This window comes from Talpa europaea (assembly GCF_964194135.1).
Source record: "Talpa europaea genome assembly, chromosome: 2".
In the NCBI taxonomy this organism is placed as follows: domain Eukaryota; kingdom Metazoa; phylum Chordata; class Mammalia; order Eulipotyphla; family Talpidae; genus Talpa; species Talpa europaea.
In genome coordinates, this window is record NC_140068.1 from 115,178,285 (window position 1) to 115,197,647 (window position 19,363).

General features: G+C 48.5%; 1 protein-coding gene and 1 pseudogene across 2 annotated transcripts in view; both read left to right on the forward strand.

The window, feature by feature from the left end:
* Positions 1-19,363, forward strand: part of LOC311167897 (popy Class I histocompatibility antigen, A-1 alpha chain-like) — a gene marked incomplete at both ends in the record, with an annotated part of 193,204 nt that overhangs the window by 17,481 nt on the left and 156,360 nt on the right. The gene's annotated exons all lie outside the window — the stretch shown is intronic.
* Positions 15,599-19,363, forward strand: part of LOC311167649 (class I histocompatibility antigen, Gogo-C*0203 alpha chain-like) — a 158,768-nt pseudogene continuing 155,003 nt past the window's right edge. Inside the window, exon 1 of the transcript in view lies at positions 15,599-15,854. The product of the transcript in view is annotated as a class I histocompatibility antigen, Gogo-C*0203 alpha chain-like (transcript). The remainder of the gene's footprint in view (positions 15,855-19,363) is intronic.

The window sequence follows — 19,363 nt, forward strand, 5'->3', positions numbered from 1 at the left end:
TATTCAGCTTTTTTGGAGTGTAGTGCCCTATAAATATCTATTCATCCCACTTGGTCTAATTCCTCACTTAAAGCTATAGTTTCCCTGTTTTCTGTCACATAGATATATCCTTGATGAAAGTGGGGTGTTAAATTTCTTTACCACTATTGTGTTGCCACCAATATCTGTTTTCAGATTTGTTAATAATTGCCATATATATTTTGCTCCTTTGTTTGGTGCATGTGTATTGATGAGTGTTATATCTTCCTGATGTTGAATTCCTTAATCCTATGATGTTCATCCCTGTCTCTTGTTACCTTTTTTAGCTGGAAGTTTATCTTATAGGGCAGCCACTGTAATTTTTGGGGTGCCACAATTACTTGTGTTTTTTCCCAAGAACTTTTTCAATCCTGTTTGTTTATCTTAATAGCTCCAATGGGTCTCTGGGAGACAGCATAAAGTTGGGTTTTATTTTTTGGTGCAACCAGGCACTGTGCCTTTTTGTTTGATAAGTTCAATTCATTTCCATAAAGAGTGATGACATGATGAGTTACTACCGCCCTTTTGTCTTTAGTCAAATCCAGCCAAGAAATGTGTGGTATCTGGAGAGGGTGGTGAGGGATCCAGGGTCACTGCCTCCTAGGTCCCCTGGTCAGTTTGCAGGATGCAGTTGGGCAGGAGGCCCAGACATTAGCCAGGTGGCTGGGGTTCATCCCTGAGCACTACCATAACCCCTCAGTTTCCATGTCCTTGTTTCTGAAAGGGAATGCGGGGGTATTAGGACAGTATCAAGTCCCAATTCACAGAATGCGGGGGAGGAATCTTTGAGGTCACACAGAGAAAGCAGCTGCTGAGGTCATGTAGTCGGCCTTCTATCAGCTCCCTGAGCCACTTCTGTTCCTGTGCCCACATCTGGCTTTCAAGACCCAGCTCCCATGACCCCTTCCTGCTGAGGGAGGACACTCCTCAGCTCCGCCCTTGGCTGCATCTGAGGCAGGTTACTGCAGCCCTTCTCTCCTCACACGCCCCAGGCTGCATGTCATCCAGGGTGGGGTCATGTGGTTCTCTGTGACCCCCAACACCCAGTGGAGTATGTTCCTAGGCAACAGCTTGCATTGGACTAGGGACCCCAAATGCCCGGCTGTAGGTCTGTGTCAGCAGTCTCCTGGGGCGTGTTAGAGAGAAGTCCCCAGGCCTGTCCCCAGAGGCAGAGAGTGGGCTCCTGCTGCCCAGGGCTGGGGAGAGGAAGGTGGGGGTGGTGCCCATGGGCCCAGGCTCAGGAAACAAGCTTGTTGTGGTGATGGAGATGTTCTCAAGATAACAGTATGGGATGGTTGCCCTGCTCTGTACTTACCAAAAGGACATGAGAGATGAGCCTTCAACAATTGACTTAATTAAGTTATATGTCAATAAATTTGCTTTACATATTGCTTTATGTATTTGAAAGCAATTTGCTTTCAAATTACTTTATATATTTAATATATTCTATATTAAAAAAATGGGTGTACAAGTTACCCTGTGTCTGTCCTCCACTGTATCCACATCCAGGGCTTGTGGGGCAGGGAACTGCCTCAGCCCACAAGGAGCTGAGCACAGACGGCTTCACTGCACAGATGCTCTCAAGGCGCCCTGAGTCATGTGATGAGATGCTAACATCGCGCTGCTTCTGTGATGGAAGAGACTTTTAGGGGCCTTGGTGGGAGGGAGTTTATTTTGTTTATGGGAGGAATGGAAATAATTAGTATCCAGAAGGTGGACTGTGTTGATTTTCAATTTTCCACCAGTTCTGTGATACACAGGAGGGGAGACAGTTCCCCCTGTGAGTGTGTCTGACTTGCTGGCTCTTCCTCGTGAGGAGAATGAAGCAGAAGGGACGCGTCACGTCACAGAGTCAGGCTCACAGGGGCTGAGACTTCCGCCCAGGTTCCCCTCCTGGTACCTCTCTGGGGTGACTCCCTGCACACGGTGGACGCTCAGCTAAGGGGACGCCCACAGGACAAGGACCTGAGGGTTTTCTCCAGGAGCCACATGCATGAGCTCTGAGGCAGGTCCTTCCACGCTGATCACGGCCGTTCAGATCCGCCAACATCTCGTCCCCATCGCAGCCTCGTGGGACCCGGAGCTGGACCCTCTGAGTGAAGCCCCTCCTCATCCCCTCCCCGCCATGCCTCCCCCTCAGAGACTGTGCCAGATGCCAGATCTTTGATTTAGGTGCATAGTAGGAAGTTATTTGGTACAAACCAGTAAAAAATTAAGGCGATTGGGTTATCAATGGCTGTTTTCTCACAAAAAACATTGGAGGCCAGAGTAACTCACATGACAGATAAGTCCTGATAGCAATGAGCTGTCAGACGAGAATTTACGTCCCCTGAAAGTATCCTTCAAAGTAAATGTGTTTTTAAAAAAATATTTCTACTGTTTTTAGATTCCATTTAATTTTGTTGTTCATTTATTTTTCACACTGTCTCCAGAGTGGTGTCTGCAGGGTCACGGCACAGAGGGGCTGTCAGCAGCCTGGAGCTGTGAGCAGGGCTGACTCTGACCCACCTGCAGGGAGTGGAGCCCTGGGGCCCCAGAATCAGCCCCCAGGGCTGGTCTTCCAGGGCGGCCCAGGCCTTGCTCTGCCCTTCTCTTGGCTCCCTGAATCTGCCTGAAACCCCAGCATTGGGGAACTGAGTTAAGGGGGGATGTTCTGGAACAGGAGGGGGACTCCCCTAGCCGTCTGTCTCCCCTATCTCGCTGCCATCTGCCGCATCAAGACAAAACATGTAAGACCTTCAATGGAAAGGAACTTTAATACAGTTAGTGTGCAACAAAGAAAAGCAAAGAATAAAGTTTCCAAATCAAGCACCAAGTCACCATCCCCTTGTGGGTAAATGTTCAGCCAAACAGGGTTGGCCCAAGCAGGGCCTGAAAGCCTGTCACATTCTAAAGCGCCTCCTGGAGGGGACCCATAGAAAAGGGGGGACGGGGCTGACAAGTCTGGAAGGAAAAGAGCAAAATCACGACAGAAGCTGCCATTGTCACCTCCGCATGGATTTCTCACCCACGTCTGTGTCACCCAGTCCAAGGCCAAGAAGCAAGCGCAGTTTCTTCACATATGTCTCTCCATGTGCCTCCCCCAGGTCTACTTCTGGCTCCATCCTGCTTCCTTCCTCCTCAGCCTTCTCTCCCTGCTCAGCTCTACCCTCCTTGGGTGGAGCAGGGAACCCGGACCCTCCCCTGGGGACCCCCCTGTTACAGTCCTCTCCATCACCAGCATGTGCGTGTGTGTGTGGGTGACACCAGCCCTGCAAGGACGGGCAAGGCCCTGGATATGCGCAGTTCCCTGGGCAGTGACCGGCCAGCACTGCTGCATCCCCCAAGGTGAGACAGATGCTCCAGCCCCCCAGTGAGAGCCCATGTCACCCACACAGACCTTCCCCCTCAGTGTCCCCTTTGCTGCCCCTTCCCTGCCCGGTCCTCTCTGGCTCCCCACTGCACCCCTTCCCACCTCTGTCCCTTAATGTCCCCATTTCCATCCTCTGCTCTCATTTCCAGGAGCCTCCCCATCTTCCTAGCCAGTGCCCTGGGGCTCTCCTAGGCCCCTCCCCTCCTCCAAGGATGGAGAATGTCAGGTGATTCCCAGGAGGCGGGGCTTTCGTCCTTAGAAGCAAAAGCAGAAACAAATTCAGGGACCCTGGAATCTAAGTTTCCATCCCAAGAGACTGAGGCAACCTATAAATTTGGGGATTTGCCCAGAACCTAAGGGCCAGTTGTTATGTCGTAGAGTCCTCCACAGGAGACTAAAAATTAAGGACACTTAAACTGAAGCAGGACTTGGGCGCCCCCTTGTGGGCCGATCCCTGTCCTGCCGCTGGGGGCCCAGGGAGCCTGGGGAGGGCCTGGCTGAGCAGGAGAAAGGGCAGCTCTGGGCTCCTGTGCTCAGCCCTGTGGCCACACGGGGGCGCTGCCGCGCTGCTCCGGATTCTGGCGGAGCCGCCAGGACGGGGCGGGGTCTGAGTTGGGCAGAGTTGGGGGTCCTGGAGGGCGGCGTCCTGGGGTGAGATGCTCTGTGAGGAGTCAGAGAAGCAGGGCTCAGAGGAGAGGAGACTATGGGGAATGCCCCGGGTGTGAGGTTTCCAGCTTTTCTCCTCAGAACCCCTCTCTCCAGTCCCTGGATAACAAAACCTGGGGAAACAGGAAAGTAGATATTTTTTTCCTTCTACAACCTATATAGTATTGAGGACATTAAAAAAATAACATTTTGGTCCTACACTGGTGGCGCAGCGGTTGAGCGCTGGGCTGCGAAGCTGCCCGCAGCCTCTGCAGCGCGGGTTAGATCCCCAGCCACCGGCAAGGGTCCCACATGGTGTGTAGACCCCTCCTCCCGGCCCGCTGCTCCCCTCAGCAGTGTACTTTGGTCCTTCTGCCTGTTCTATTCCCTGCTCTGGCTCTGGTGAATTCTCTCACCCTCCCGTGCTTCTGACTGTACCCAGTGCTTGTATAAATAAATAAATCTTTTTTAAAAAATCACATTTTAAGAATACAGTTAAATTTACAGAAAAGTTGCAAAGGTAGTACAGTTCTTGTTTATCCCACACTATTTCCACTTTGTTAACATCTTACATGACTAAAGTTGTCATTATTTTTTTCACAGCTAATGAAGCAATGTTGCAATCATTTATGTTTAATAACAGTTTAATAATATAATATATAATAATATAATATAATAATATAATAATAATATAATAATAATAACAGTTTAATGAAGCAATCATCAAACTCCATGCTTAATTTCATTAGTTTTTCCTCGTGTCCATTTTATGTTCCATGATCCCATCTAGTTTGCCTCATTCAGTTCCAATCTGGTTTCCTTGATGTGCCTCTGGCTGAACGTTTCTCTGACTTTCCTTGTGTTTATAACATTGACATTGGTGAGGAGTGATGTTTTGGGTAGGTGCTGTTCACACCTGGGGGTTCACAGATTGGGGTTCCTGGATCACCTCTGAGAAAAGTTTCGCCACAGTCCCCCTTTTGCATACACAGTGAGTTTCCCCACAAGACAGAGACTTTTAGTCTCTGCAAAAGAGAAGGTTATTATATTTTTAAAAAAGCAGGGGTGGGGGGAGAAGAAGGAGCTGCTTGCACAGACACCAGCAGGCAGGAAGAGCTGCCCCTGGAGAGGGCGGGTGTGTGAAGAGAAGCCTGCAGGCCCCAGGCCGAGCTTTGGGAGCAGAGCTGTGTCTTCCCAGGGGGCAGAAAGGGCGCTGAGGTAGTGTTCTAGTTGGGAGGGCTCATTCCTTTGTGGAATTGTATCTATTGCTAAATTAATTACTTCTTCAGTTGCAAGGTTCATTTGGAAGGATGGGTGATTCTCTGCAGTGGCTCCATCCCCATATTCCACCTCTGGGCTGTGCCTCTGGGTTCTTTCCAGAGCAGTTGGTTGCCGCGGACCAGCACAGCAGTAGACGATGAGGCCACCTCAGGGTTGAGAGAAGCGTGCAGGGTGGTCAGGGCGTCGGCGAAAGAAATGACACACAGACACACTTCAAGAGTGAAAATCTGAGTGTAATTTTCTTTAAGTTTGTGACCAGTATATATATGTTTTCCAAAAGCACAGGAATGAATATCAAAGAAATTAGCTTGCTCATGGGCTCAGTCTATCACCATCAGGGAGGTGATCTACATAACAAGCAATGACCATTATAGAAGAAAGAAGGAAGTTTAGAAAGACAAATAAGGGATTAAAGTTTGTAGTTCTAGGAAGAGGGATAAGATTTTTAGCATTCTTGTATTGGTTCTTGGTGGTCATTATCTTTTGATAAGCTTCTGCCTTTTCAGGGAACTTCTGCTGCACTTCCTCTGCTTCAGGCTGTTCTCCCCCCCCACCCCCCCACCCCCCCCACCCCCACGCGCGCTGGTTGCCGATCTAGGGACCGTGGCGAAAGCCATTCCTAAAGATCACTGCGGGGGGAGGTGCAGCAGGTAGGGTTTTGCTGTTCTCCCCCTGCGCGCTGGTTGCCCAGCCGGACCTAGGGACGGTTAGCCCTAAAGGTCACTGCAGGGGGAGGTGCAGCAGGTCCCCCTTTGTTTTTAGAACGGAGCTGGAAGGCGTACATATCTCGTTGAAGATGATGAATGGACCTGTGAAGTAAGCAGACACAGAGGGGAAGGAGTAAACAAAGGAACAGGACGAGTAGGGAAAGAACAATAAAGGAGAGAATGAGATGATACCAGTGAGTAGGAGTCAAAGATTGGAGAGTAGAAGCTAGAGAATGAGCAAAGGAAGAGAGTGAAGTGTGCAGATGAGACTTACTGACAGCAGAAATTTCAGCTTGCAGAGACGAAAGGTCATGAGAAAGGTCATTGTCTTGCCAGATGCCTAATAGGTGATGTTTGGTAAGATTCCAATGTAAGGAAGAGTTATAATGTAAAGGCGTAACACAAATGAAACAAAACTGAACATGGCAACGAGTAGACAGTTGTTGTTTGAGAAGTTGAACCTCATTGCCAATAGCAATAACAATTTCTTCTAGAGCATTTAACTTTCTAACTTATAATCAATGTCCCGCTGTATTGCTAGCGCCATGGACACGTTTTTGGTAAGGTCATTTACAAAGGAAGCTGTCTTAGCTTCCTGAATTAAAGCAACAGAGGAAGCAGCTAAAGAGGTAACTAAGGAAATCAGAGTGGCAATGCCTAGAATAAGGGCAGCAATAAAACGTTTGGGACGAAGAAGAGCATGTACTTCATCTAAAACTTGCATGGCAGTATTATCATACCAAGGCATGTCATGTAAATCAACAGGTAACATAACATAGGAGGGTCTTTTGAGCAAGACCACCACAGGATATAGATGAGCAAGAGAGGGGGTAATACAATTAGTAACCACACAACCCGAACATTGGATAGAATAAGAGTTCCCGCGGGATTGGATACGTGTGGATGAAGCATTTCCCAGGAGCAGAGCAAAGGGGTATCCAACGCAGGCACGCACAGGAACTTTGGTTGTGTTGTATCCAGGTTGTTTGAAGTGAACGGCATCAACAGCAGCGAAAAGGCGAAAAAGTTCAGGCTGGAAATAAGTCTTATTATGATGATGAAAAGCATACATAGGAGGTACCCATCCAACAGAAAATTTTCTGTAGTGAAGGGCTGGAACAGCAAATGAAAAATCATACACAGTAAACTGAGACCTGAGAGGGGATATAGGCATTGCCTGAGAAAAACCACAATGTAGCCAAACTGGGTAAGAAATAAGGGAATCCCAGAATTGGTGAACATCCCGGTATTTTTTAACACAGTTGGGAAAAGGGGGAGTAAAGGATGGTGAGGAGAAGGTGCGGATTTCATTGTCTGCCATCAGTTGGTCCAAAGCCATAAACGTCAGGCCCCAGACGACACGGTCTTTGTTGTCCGTGCGGTGGTTCTTCGAAGGGGTACGAGGTGGTGCATCAGTGAGCATGGGAACATAATGTAGCATCATACAACCGGGAAGGGATACAGAGTTAGTAAAGACACAGAGTGGAGGGTCATCAGAGAAACCCTCATAATCAATAGGGGAAGAAACCATATGTTCAGGGTGAAAATCAGCTAACCCACCAAGGAGGTTAGTATCATTGACGTAAACTTTTATGGCAGAATTTTCAGTCCAGGGAACGGGATGAAGAAAAGGCGGCTCGGGTACATAAACCCAAAAGTGGGCCGACTGTACAGGCGTGGATTGAGTCGCCAAGATGGCAATGATAGCCAGGAAAATTGATGTGGCTGTGCGTGGAGCATTATTTTGTTGAACTAGATGTTCAGCCATTGTCGTGAGGGCCTTTATGTGATCCCATGTTGGAAGGCAGCTGGGAGTTTCCCCCTGGAGCTGAAGATGACACATTTTCCTCGTCAAGCGCGCCATCTTCTGTCGATGACGGAGAACCTGGGCTCGTGCTCGAGACCGGCGGGCAGTGGCGGATGAGTCTGTCCGGGATCCAGACAGGGGAGTCGGCATCCTGAGGAAAAATGCAAGCATAACCTCGCCCTGAGGCGAGTAGCAAATCTGGGCCTTTCCAGGCGCCAGTGAGTAGGTCTTTCCATTTAACCTGAGGCAGATTGGAGACATCAGTGTATCCCCAATGCCGCACCATAGGGGTAATACCTTTATCATCAGAGTTAAGATGATTAATTACAGATAGGGCATGTTGAAGGAGATGTTGAGGGGAATAAAAACGGGCAACATTTTGCAGACGGTTAATTTGGGTTTTCAATGTTTGATGAGTTCTTTCTATTATACCTTGTCCCTGAGGATTGTATGGGATGCCAGTAACATGAGCAATACGCCATTGGGCACAAAATGATTGAAATGATTTTGAAGTATATGCTGGAGCATTGTCAGTTTTTATTTTAACTGGCTTACCCAAAACAGCAAAGCACGCAGTAAGATGCTGAATAACATCCTTGACTGCTTCGCCAGTACGAGCAGTGGCATGAATGGCATGGGAGAAAGTATCTACGGTTACATGAACAAAGCAGAGTCTCCCAAAAGAGGGGACATGAGTTACATCCATTTGCCAGAGGACCTGAGGTTTCAAACCTCGGGGATTAACTCCCAATTTGAGAGGATGATGTACGTCCGGACAGGGGGGACATTCACGAACTATTTGTCTGGCTTGTTCTCTGGTAATTTGGAAACGGTGACGTAGAGCATTAGCATTTTGGTGATGAAAGGCATGGCTCTCTTGAGCCTGAGTCACCGTCAAAACAGCTGGGGACTTAGTAAGTAAGTCCGCCATGTGGTTACCTAAGGACAGAGTTCCAGGTAGGTTAGAGTGACCTCTGATGTGGCCAATAAACAATTTATGTGTTCTGGCTCGTAGCAGGGCTTGTAAATGAGCCAGCAAAGAGGAGATTTGAGATAACCCAGATATTAAGGCGGTTTCAATTGCTGGAAACAAAGAAACCACATATTTAGAATCAGAGTATAGATTTAGAGGACACCGATAATGTTTTAAAGCAAGTGTCACAGCGATGATTTCAGCCTGTTGGGCAGAGATGTTTTTAGAAAATTGTTGTATAGGAGGCAGATTAGGATGATAAACTGCCGACATTCCAGACGAGGAACCATCAGTAAAAACAACGGGGAGGTGCAGCAGTTGGTGTTCCCTAGAGCAGCTGCTCTAAGCATCATTCATTTCTATAGCAGGTTTAATAACTATGATAATCACTTCTACCCCCACCTCCACTTTCTGGTCTTGTGACCCCTCCATACTCAATTTTCTACTCTTAGCCTCTATCAAGGAGTCCTGCTTTGAGTGGGACTGTGGCTCGGGAAAGCAGACCACAGAGATGCAGGCCATGTCCACTCAACATCGGTCATGTTAGTCACCACGCAGTCACGCCCCCCAACTGATCACTGAGGGTGTTAACCTTCAGCACCAGGCTAAGGTAGAGTCTCCCAGCTTTCTTCCTGCAAAGGTGCTTTTTCTCTCATTTCTTTAGTTACTATTGTCTTTTGAGATTAGTCACTATGGGCATCTCACACTTATGGGTGTTCTGCTATAAACATATACATGCATGCAGGGTTTTGTGCAAATATAAGTTTAAAATTAGTTGGGTAACTAGCGGGGCAGTGATCACTGGGTGTGTGGTCAGGATTTTTGGTTTTCAAAGAAACTGTCAAGTATCTTCCACAGTGACCAGTTGTTTTGCATTCCTGCCGGCAGTGATGAGGCTGCTGTTGCCCACATCCTGGGCAGCACCTGGTATTGTGCAGGGTTTGCGTTTTCATCCTCTCTTCAGTGTGATAGCATCACTGTTGTTCTTAACTGTCTTTCCCTGGTGCCCTGTGATGCTGAGCATCTGCTCCTGTTCTTCCTTGTTGTCTGTGTCTCTTTTTGGTGACATGTCTGTTAAGGCCTTTTGTCCACATTTTTTTACTGAGGAACCATTAACTACTGCACTGCTTTTTCTTTTTTAAAATTGGCTTATTTCTTTCTGATATTGGGTTTTAAGTGTTATTTTGTAAATTCTACATATAGTCCTTTCTGAGATTTATGATTTGCAATGTTTTCTCCCACTTTGCGTCCTGAACTCTGGCAGTGATAGGAAAACAAACACTATTGCCTAGACAGAAGCATGGATATATATATATATATATATATTTTTTTTTTAAGAAGAGAAATAATAAATTGTGAACTGGTTTTGAGCAGATACTGGCTGATCGGGGTGCTGGGGAGTGAGGGGGAGTAATTCATCTCTGTGTATCCTTGAGTGTTACTTAAATGTTCTTGCATGCACTAGAAATAATGTTTTCAAAAGTAAATTACGCTAAATTCCTCAACTTATAAAACACTTCAAAGATTATGCCCAAACCATGTGTTAACACCGGAGCAGCGCGTGTGTTACAAGTTAGGGGCCTGCATGTCATCTCCTCTCAGAGTCCATGGTTTCCCTTTGGGTTCACTCTGGTGTTGTCTGTTTTCAGGGTGTTGGGCAAACGTATAATGACCTGTGTCCATCATGAGAGCATCATGTGGAGTATTTTCACTGCCCATAATGTCTTCTGTGCTCCAAGGAAACAAAAGCCAAAAATAAAAATAAATTAAAAAATCACCAATGGAATCACATCAGACTAAAAAGCTTCTATATAGTGAAGGAAACTATCATTAAAATCAAAAGACAGTATCGAGGGGGTGAAAATATTTGTGCATCCTATATCCAATAAGGGGTTAATATCTGAGATCTACAAATGACTCCAAAACAAGAAAATAAACAAACCAATCAAAACAAGAGCTAAACAGGCACTTCTCTAAAGAAGACACACACTGTGGCCAATATGTACATGGATAAATGTTTGTCATCGTATGCTGTCAGGAGAATGCCAATTAAAACAACAGTGAGTTACCACCTTACACCTGTGACAATCACCCATTGTAGGGTGGGGAGGAAAAGGAGCTCTGGCACATGGTGGGTGGGGATGGAGGCTGCTCCTGTTAGCGGGCAGAACAAGGGGTTCCCCATATCCTCAAGCCTGATCAGTCTAAGGGGGTACTGTCATCAGTTGCATAAAGATAAAACAATCCGTAGTGTGTAAGAACTTTAATAGAAAAGTGATAATATAATCAGCGTGCAATAGAGAATTTGTGTGCAATAGAGAAAGAGAAGAGAAAAAATGTAGTTAAAATAGTTCCCAAATGAAACACCCAGAGTTACCCATCCCTTCGTGGGTAATGCCCAGCCAAACAGGGTTCGCCCAAAGCAGGAGTGCTGAGGCACAGTCTAAGGCACCTCTGGTGGGGACTCCCAGGAAAGGGGCAGGAGGGGCCAGGCAAGTCTGGCAGGACAAGAGCAAAATCAAAATCCACATCAAGATAAAGGCTGCCATTGTCACCCTCCCCTTGGATCTCTCACCCACATCTTTGTCTTTTTCACATGTCTATTTCCCTTTTTTTATGAATTATTTTATTTTATATAATTTTTACATCATTTTTCATTTTTGCATGATGTATACATTTTCATTTTGGTTATATTCCCCACACAATTCCCACCCCCTTTTTCTGACCCTAATTCCTCTTCTCCTCCCCTCGCCCCCCACTGTAGTGTGTCTCTGGTCTATAGTTGCTTGTTGATTTTGATTTTTACTTTATTACAATTAGTCCTTTTCCTGGTCCCTTATTTAGGTTTTCTAAATTCCTGCTATGAAACCATCCGGTATTTTTCTTTTTCTTTCTGGCTTATTTCGCTGAGCATGATCCCTTCCAGCTCCATCCATGTTGCTGCAAATTGCATGAGTTTATCGTTTTTGATTGCTGAGTAATATTCCATTGTATATATATACCATGTCCCCCATGTCCCCAGCACCAGCCCAAAGCTGAGAAGCAAGCGTGGTTTCTTCTTTACACGTCTCTCTGCTCCATGCGCCTCCTCCAGTCTCCTTTCCCCACCTTGTTATGTCTGCCTCCTCTTTAGCTTCTCATCCCTGTTGGGCTCAACCCTTGCTGGGATGGGGCAGGAAAACTGGAACCTTCCTTTTCTATGGATGCCACTCTGTTACAGTCCTGCACCTGTGGAGAACAGAATGAAGGTTCCTCAAAATATTCAAAATGCACCTTCCGCATGGTCAAGCTTCCATCCCTTGGTATTTATCCAAAGGAGGTAAAAGCATTAATTCCAAAGGATATGTGCCTGCTATGTTCACTGTGCACAATAACCAACTGTGGAAACCACCTAAGTGCCCAACGACAGATGAATGGACAAAGAAGAGGCAGTAGACAGACACAATGGAATACTACTCAGCTGTGAAAAAGTTAAATCCTTGAATTTGCAAAACATGGCTAGATGTGGAGGGGATGATGCTAAGTGAAATACATTTGAAGGAGAAAGTCAAATACTAGATGATTTCATTCATATGTGGAATATGAAGAAACAAACATCTGGGACAGATGAAACTAAAGAAAAACAAACTCTAGAACTATGACTGGGGAATTGACCCTATGGGTGAGGGAGGGTGAGAGCAGGACACAAAGAGGGAAGAGGGCCTCATGGACCATGGTGGAGGACTGTGGTGCCCGTAGGTGGGTGTGATGTGGGAACAAACATCTGAAGAGGGTGACCCTGTGCCTCTGAACACATACAGTGTGTAAACTGATGTTGCCTCAATAGAAATAATACTGTGACGAGGGGGAGGCAAATTGTCTCCTCCATCCATCACTGACCTCAGGACTTTGCCTTCGCCTCCTCACTGTCATGGAGGGTGAGGGGCTGGTTTGCAACCAGGTCAGAGGCAGGAGGTGCAGGGACTCCTGGGGCTGCTCAGACACCGCTGAGTAGAGACACTGCAGAGAGGGTGGCTCTGAGGGGAACCAGAGACAGAAGGTCAGAGTAACCCCAGTGCCGAGTAAGGATCTGGTTCCCAAGGAAAGGGGAGTGTGTGTGTGTGTGTGTGTGTGTGAGAGAGAGAGAGAGAGAGAGAGAGAGAGAGAGAGAGAGAGAGAGAGAGACAAGAGAGACAGGGCACACAGCATAGACAATGGGAGAACAATTACACATCAAGCCCAGCATAAATGAATTCAAATCCCATACAGAGCAAAGAATGTCAGTTCAACGCTCCATAGGTACAGTTCAAAAAAGAAGCAATTTTTGAGCAGCACTTGGAAAAGCAGGACTGGCAAAAAAGGAGCAAGTTTATAACTGTTCTCTTGGTTAGAATGTAAGGAGAGACCCCTCTCAAGTCCTCCTGCTGGGTTGTGGTGGCACCCCCACTCCTAATATCTCCCTCCCCCAGTCCCCAACATTCACTTCAAGCTTATTTCCTTTGGGATGAGAAAACCAGCCTGGCAGCCACTCTGTTTCCCAGGGGGTCACTTCTTCCATGGGCTGCAGCTACTTTCTCTCTAGACCAGAGCTGGAGGGAGTCCCACAGGGGGAGGAGGGAGTGTGTGCCCTGCTGACCTGGCCCAGGGTCAGGATTAGCCCAGGTCACCCCAGTTACTGAGCTGAGCCTTTGTCCACAGGCCAGGAAGGGAGGGAGAGACGGAGCAGGGGTTACCTCAGCTCCTGGAGGAAGATGTAACATTAGAGGGGGTGAAATTATTGTTTCTTTCTCATTTCTCATCATCACAATCCTCTGGACAACATCCAGAGTGAAGGTTGGGTTCTCTTAGTGACGGGCGCCCACTACCTGCCCAGGCAGCCATATGTTATTAAGTTGAATTTAAAAATTCCTCCTGATGCTGCTTTTGTGGCGGGGAGAGATTAGTGGGAAGAGATGGGAGGTGATGACAGAGGCTGGGCCCCAAAACTTCTACAGAATGACCAATTTCTGACCTCTGCTCAAACAGAATAAGGACACTTTTTCACATTATAGACTTGAAATGTCTGAAATCTCTGTGTGCATAAGCAGGGAAAATCCCAACATAATACATGGTTGTTTTCAGTATGTTGGTTGGTGTGAAAGTCCTAACCCACCATTACCAGAAACAAGAGTCCTCCTGAGCTGCTTTTTGCATAACAGTATTAATTTCTTAGCTCACGTGACATATTGGGGTGCCACCCTCCAGGTACTGGGGTACAGAGTGAACTGTCCTGGGACTCTGTGTGTCTGTAACTCAGGATCCAGCTGGAGACAGGCTTGGGGAGCACAGAGCGAGGGGCCCCTGACCTGGGAGCCGCTGTGCCTCCTCCCTGAGGAGATGACAGGTGACCTGAACACTACAGGGAACAGGAGGTGACAGGGAGGTGAGTCACCCTGAGGAGACAAGGTGAGGGTCATAGGTGTTGGGGACGGGGCGGGTCCAGGGTGGGGCACAGGCTGGAGCAGCTGCAGTGAATGTAAGCTGTCCCTCTAAGAATATCAACAGAAATTGACAACTGATAGTAATTAACTGCCTTGATAAAGTACAAGCTCCAAGTGAAAACCAGATAGTGAAAATTGTGTCCCATTGCTATAAACTTGACAACTTGCAGCAGCCATTTACTGTTCTTTGGGGATCTTTGGAACATAAAACATGTATGATTTTCAAATTTTGATTCTAGAATAATTAACATAAAGATCATATAACCTAGTAAAACAATGCATCATTATTTATTTATTTTTTTTAAAAAACACTGATTAGAATTTTTGTTTTTTTAAGTTATTTATTTATTTATACAAGCACTGGGTACAGTCAGAAGCACGGGAGGGTGAGAGAATTCACCAGAGCCAGAGCGGGGAACAGAAAAGACAGACCAACGAGATACACTGCTGAGGGGAGCAGCAGGCGCAGCAGGAGAGGTCTGTGTGCCATTTGGGACCCTCGCCTGGGGGTCGGGGATCCAACCAGCGCTGCCGAGGCTGCGGGCAGCTTCGCAACCCAGCGCTCAACCGCTGCACCACCGCCATGCATCACTTTTTAAAATCATGTATCAGTTCAAGATTAATAATCAATAGAGGCCTATGGAATTAATGTAACAGGGTAGAAAACATTCAGTGACATTGTTCTACCACTCACTTTGCAAATAACATTTGAGAAACCACCACCTGTATAGTTTCAATTTATTGTAGAAGTGGAACAAAGTTGCATATTCACAATTATCTGAAAGGTAGTTAAAATGCTATTTTCGCCTATTTCAGAGAGGCTGTATAGTCTTCCATTGGCCAACCAAAGCAAAGAGTAAATGCAGGAGAAAACATGACAACCCAACATTCCTCTAGTGAGACAGAGAAGAAAAAAAATTACACAAATGGAAGCTGTAAAAGATCCACTCATGACCCTGATTATTTTCATTACATATCGGGCTGGAGACTAGGACAGCTAAGGCCAACGCGCAGACATTCCGAGAGAACCTGCGCGCCCCGCGCGGCCTCTACAACCAGAGCGCGGACGGTGAGCGGGGCGGGCCCGGGGCACTCACGACCCCACCCTCGCGGGCGGGCGGGGACCCCAGACCCCGGCCCGAGCGTCCCCCCAGACAGGGGGACCCGCCGGACCCTCGACGCGGGACGAGCCCCGGGACGTTCCCCGCGAGGTTCCCGCGTCAGTTTCGGTTTATTCCCGGCGGGGGCGGGCGAGGTGACCGCGGGGTGACCGCGGGGTGATGCGGGGTGACTGCGGGGTGACGCGGGGTGACCGCGGGGTGACGGGCGGGGACAGGCTGTCACACCCTCCAGGAGATGTACGGCTGCGACGTGGGGCCCTACGGGCGTCTCCTCCGCGGGTACCATCAGTTCGCCTAGGACGGCGCCGATTACCTGGCCCTGAACGGGGACCTGCGCTCCTGGACCGCGGCGGACACGGCCGCTCAGATCTCCCGGCGCCAGTGGGAGGCGGCTGGAGCCACCAAGCGCTGGAGGATCTACCTGGAGGGCAGGTGCGTGGAGTGGCTACACAGGTACCTGGAGCACGGGAAGGAGACGCTGCAGCGCTCAGGTAAGAGGGGCCGCGAGGTCTCCCAACCCCCTCAGGCCGGCACCGCGGGGAGGGTGGAGTCAGGGTCACAGCAGCGCCCCCTCTGGTCAGGGGAGGAGGAGCCCCCTGGGTTTCCTGTCTCCCCACAGGACCCCACTTTTCCTCAGAGCAGTTAAGGAATCCAGTGTCTCCTGAGACTGAGGGGAGACCAGCCCTGACATCACCCTTCACAGGATCCTTGTGACCAGCAGCCCTCTTGGGAACCATCAGTTTTTCCCTCATCAGTTTTTCCATCAGTAATTGGTCTGAGGACATTTTTCTGATCTGACTCCTGCTTTTCTGAGTCCCCAGGTCAGGAGCATAAGTCTGTGCTCTCCTCCTTAGAGAACTGTGCCCTCCTATCCGGAGTTTTCTCCCTGATTCTAGAACTTTCTAAGGAATAAGAGATTTTCCCAGAATCCCCAGACCAGGCTGGTTTCTAGATTTTGTGCTTCCTCTTTCCAAACCCATTGCCCTGTCCATTCTGAGGATGCGGCATGAGGGTTTTCAGGGTCCATGAGAGAAAAACCCAGAGTGTGAAAGTCCTCACCCTTCATCTCAGAGGCCCCAAAGATGCACATGACCCACCACCACACCTCTGACCAGAAGGTCACCCTGAGGTGCTGGGCCCTGGGCTTCTACCCTGCGGACATCACCCTGACCTGGCAGCGAGATGGGGAGGACCTGACCCAGGAGATGGAGCTGGTGGACATCAGGCCTGAGGTGGACAGAACCTTCCAGAAGTGGGTGGCTGTGGAGGTGCTTTCTGGAAAGGAGTAGAGATACAGATGCCACATGCAGCATGAGGGGCTGCTGGAGCCCCAAGTCCTGACTTGGGGTAAGGAGGGAATGTGGGCACAGATCTTCTCAGGGGCATCAGGATCCCTTCTGCAGAGCTTCAGAGCATCAGATGGAGGCCTGGGCATTAGGGTCCTTCCCTTCCCTTTCAGTGCCACCTCCTCAGCCCACCATCCCTACCGACTCCACCGACCCCTCCATGGGCATCACTGCTGTCCTGGTTCTCCTTGGAGCTGTGCTCACTGGAGCTGCAGTGGTGCAGCTGTGATGTGGAGGAAGAAGTGCTCAGGTAGGGAAGGAAGTGGGGGAATCATGTCCACTGAGGGCTTTCAGGCCACAGGTAGAACTTGCCCTACAATGGGAAATACCATTGTAAGGGCAGGATGAGCACAGGGCAGGATCTCTATGACCCGAGCAGACAGGTGAAGGAGGAGTCCTGAACCCTTAGTGGCTTTTTCAGGCTTTTATTGAGTTTACCAGGTACACAGCAGGCAGGGGCTTGGGGGGGCCAGGAGGCTAGCAGGCCTCCCAGCCCCCAGCAAGCCTTCACCTTTTTGGGCTGTCCGGCATTCTCTTGTGTTCTCTGCTTCTCTGCTGGTGCTCTTTCTTGCTTGTTCTCCTTCTGTTGGTTCTGCTGGTCCACTGGCATCTCCGTGACGCTGCCCTTATAAGCCCACTCTCAGCCCAGGTGAATCCCACCTACGCATGCCCACACCCTACTCTTGGTGCCCGCTATCAGGCATGCATTTTATCTAATGGCGGGAGGTCAAAAAGCCTGACAGTTTTTACTTATCCTACAACCATCCACACACTTGTGTTGCCCAGTCTGGAGCTGATTGCTAACCCTCTTTTGTAAAGCATTTTTGAAAATGAATCACATTGTACCCCTTGATAATTCTGGTGATGGGCCCTGCTTCCAGCAAATGGCAGAGGAGAAGGTCCCTGCTGAGGGCAGGCCCAGTTGGCAGGTGGTACAGTCTCCTCTCATCTCCTTTCTTCATATTTCCTGGGCTTGCCTAAGTGTCCAGTCACAGATCTGGAAACTTCCCTGTGGTCCAGACTTGGGGATTCCTTTAGGACTTCATAGTGTGACTTTTCCCTGGTCTCACATGAGGCTTCTTCCCACAGGAGGACAAGGAGGAAGCTACATTCAGGCTGCAGGTAAGTGTGTGTAGGGTAAATGATTGTCAGGCTTTTCTGCCCTCCTGCCATTAGGGTTGATGATGATCCTTATGGTCCTGAATGCATGCCTGATGGCAGGCATCTGGAGTAGGGTGTAGGCATGCGTAGGTGGGATTCACTTGGGCTGAGAAGGGGCTTATAGGACTGCATCTGGGAACAGAAGCACCAGAAGGAGAACAAGCAAGAGACTGGAATAGAACACCAGAGAGAGCCCAGTAAAGAGTGAATATTCTCCAGGGGCTGGGAGGCCTGCCAGCCTCCTGCCCCCAGCACCCCTGCCTGCCATGTACCTGGTAAAATCCCAAATAAAGCCTGAAAAAGTCACCTGGACTCCAGGACTCCTCTCCTTTCCAGTTATGCTCGGGTCATAGAGATCCTGCACTGTGCCTTCCTGCAGCTACAGTGTGGATCAGGAGTTTCATCCCTGAGACCCTGGGGACAGTGTAGATGGAACCCATGGGGGAGTCACCCACATCAGTCCCTCCTGTGGTCTCATCTCTCTGTGGCTCTGACCAGGTTTTGTTTTGTTCTCCCTCAGGCTGCGACAGTGCCCAGGGCTCTGATGTGTCTCTCAGCTGCTAAAGGTGAGACCCTGGGGGCCTGTGGTGGGAAGGGCTGGGACAGAGAGGATGGGACCAAGTTGTGGGGAACCTGTAAGGGGGGCATTCTGAGGATGCAGTGGACTATGGAGAATGTGGGCACTTACATGTTTCTGTGAAATTTTTTATGATCCTTTTTCTTCAGTGTGAGCCAGCTGCCTTGTGGGGGCTGAGTGATGCAGCATTTCTTCTCACCCCCACTTTGTAACTTCAAGATCCTCTGGTTTCCTTTGCTGCAAAAGACATCAGGATGTGTCTCTGTTCTTAGGAGATAACGTGAGGAGGTGGGGAGACTGGCCCAGCCCTGCCCACCAGGCCCCTCCCCACACTGACCTGTCTCTCCGTGAAGACTTTCCTATTCCTGCAGAGGCAGCTTAGTCTGCGTCTACCCCTGTCTCTGTGTTTTCCTCAGGAATAGTAACTACTTCCCTCTTAAAATAATAATTGAATTCTGAAATTCTTTTTTTTTTTTAATGTTGTTTGTTGGGAGAGACCCTGTGCAGCGAGCAGAAAGGCCTTAACCTGAGTCCCAAAGGCATGTGAAAACACATGCATCTTGGAGGAAAACCTCTGAGTGACCGGACCTGGTGTTCAGTGCCCGGAATGTGACCTGCGTGGAGTCAGGCCTTTCTGTCTCCACAATCTTAGAATAACAAGAAATAATGAGTGAAATTCCCATGCTCTAGCTAGGGGGTGATAAGATTATGTGCGTGAGAACTAACCACCTGGCACCCTACTCTCTGAAATAGATAATAGTAAGAAAGCAGAATAATCAGTCATATATACTGTCATTACATGGTATGCTTTGATGTTACACTTGCTGCACTTAAAGTAGTATATGAAAGAGCACTAAGGAAATAAAGATTCACTGTTTGCTGGACATGACAGTCCCCCATGTCTGATTTCCTTCAT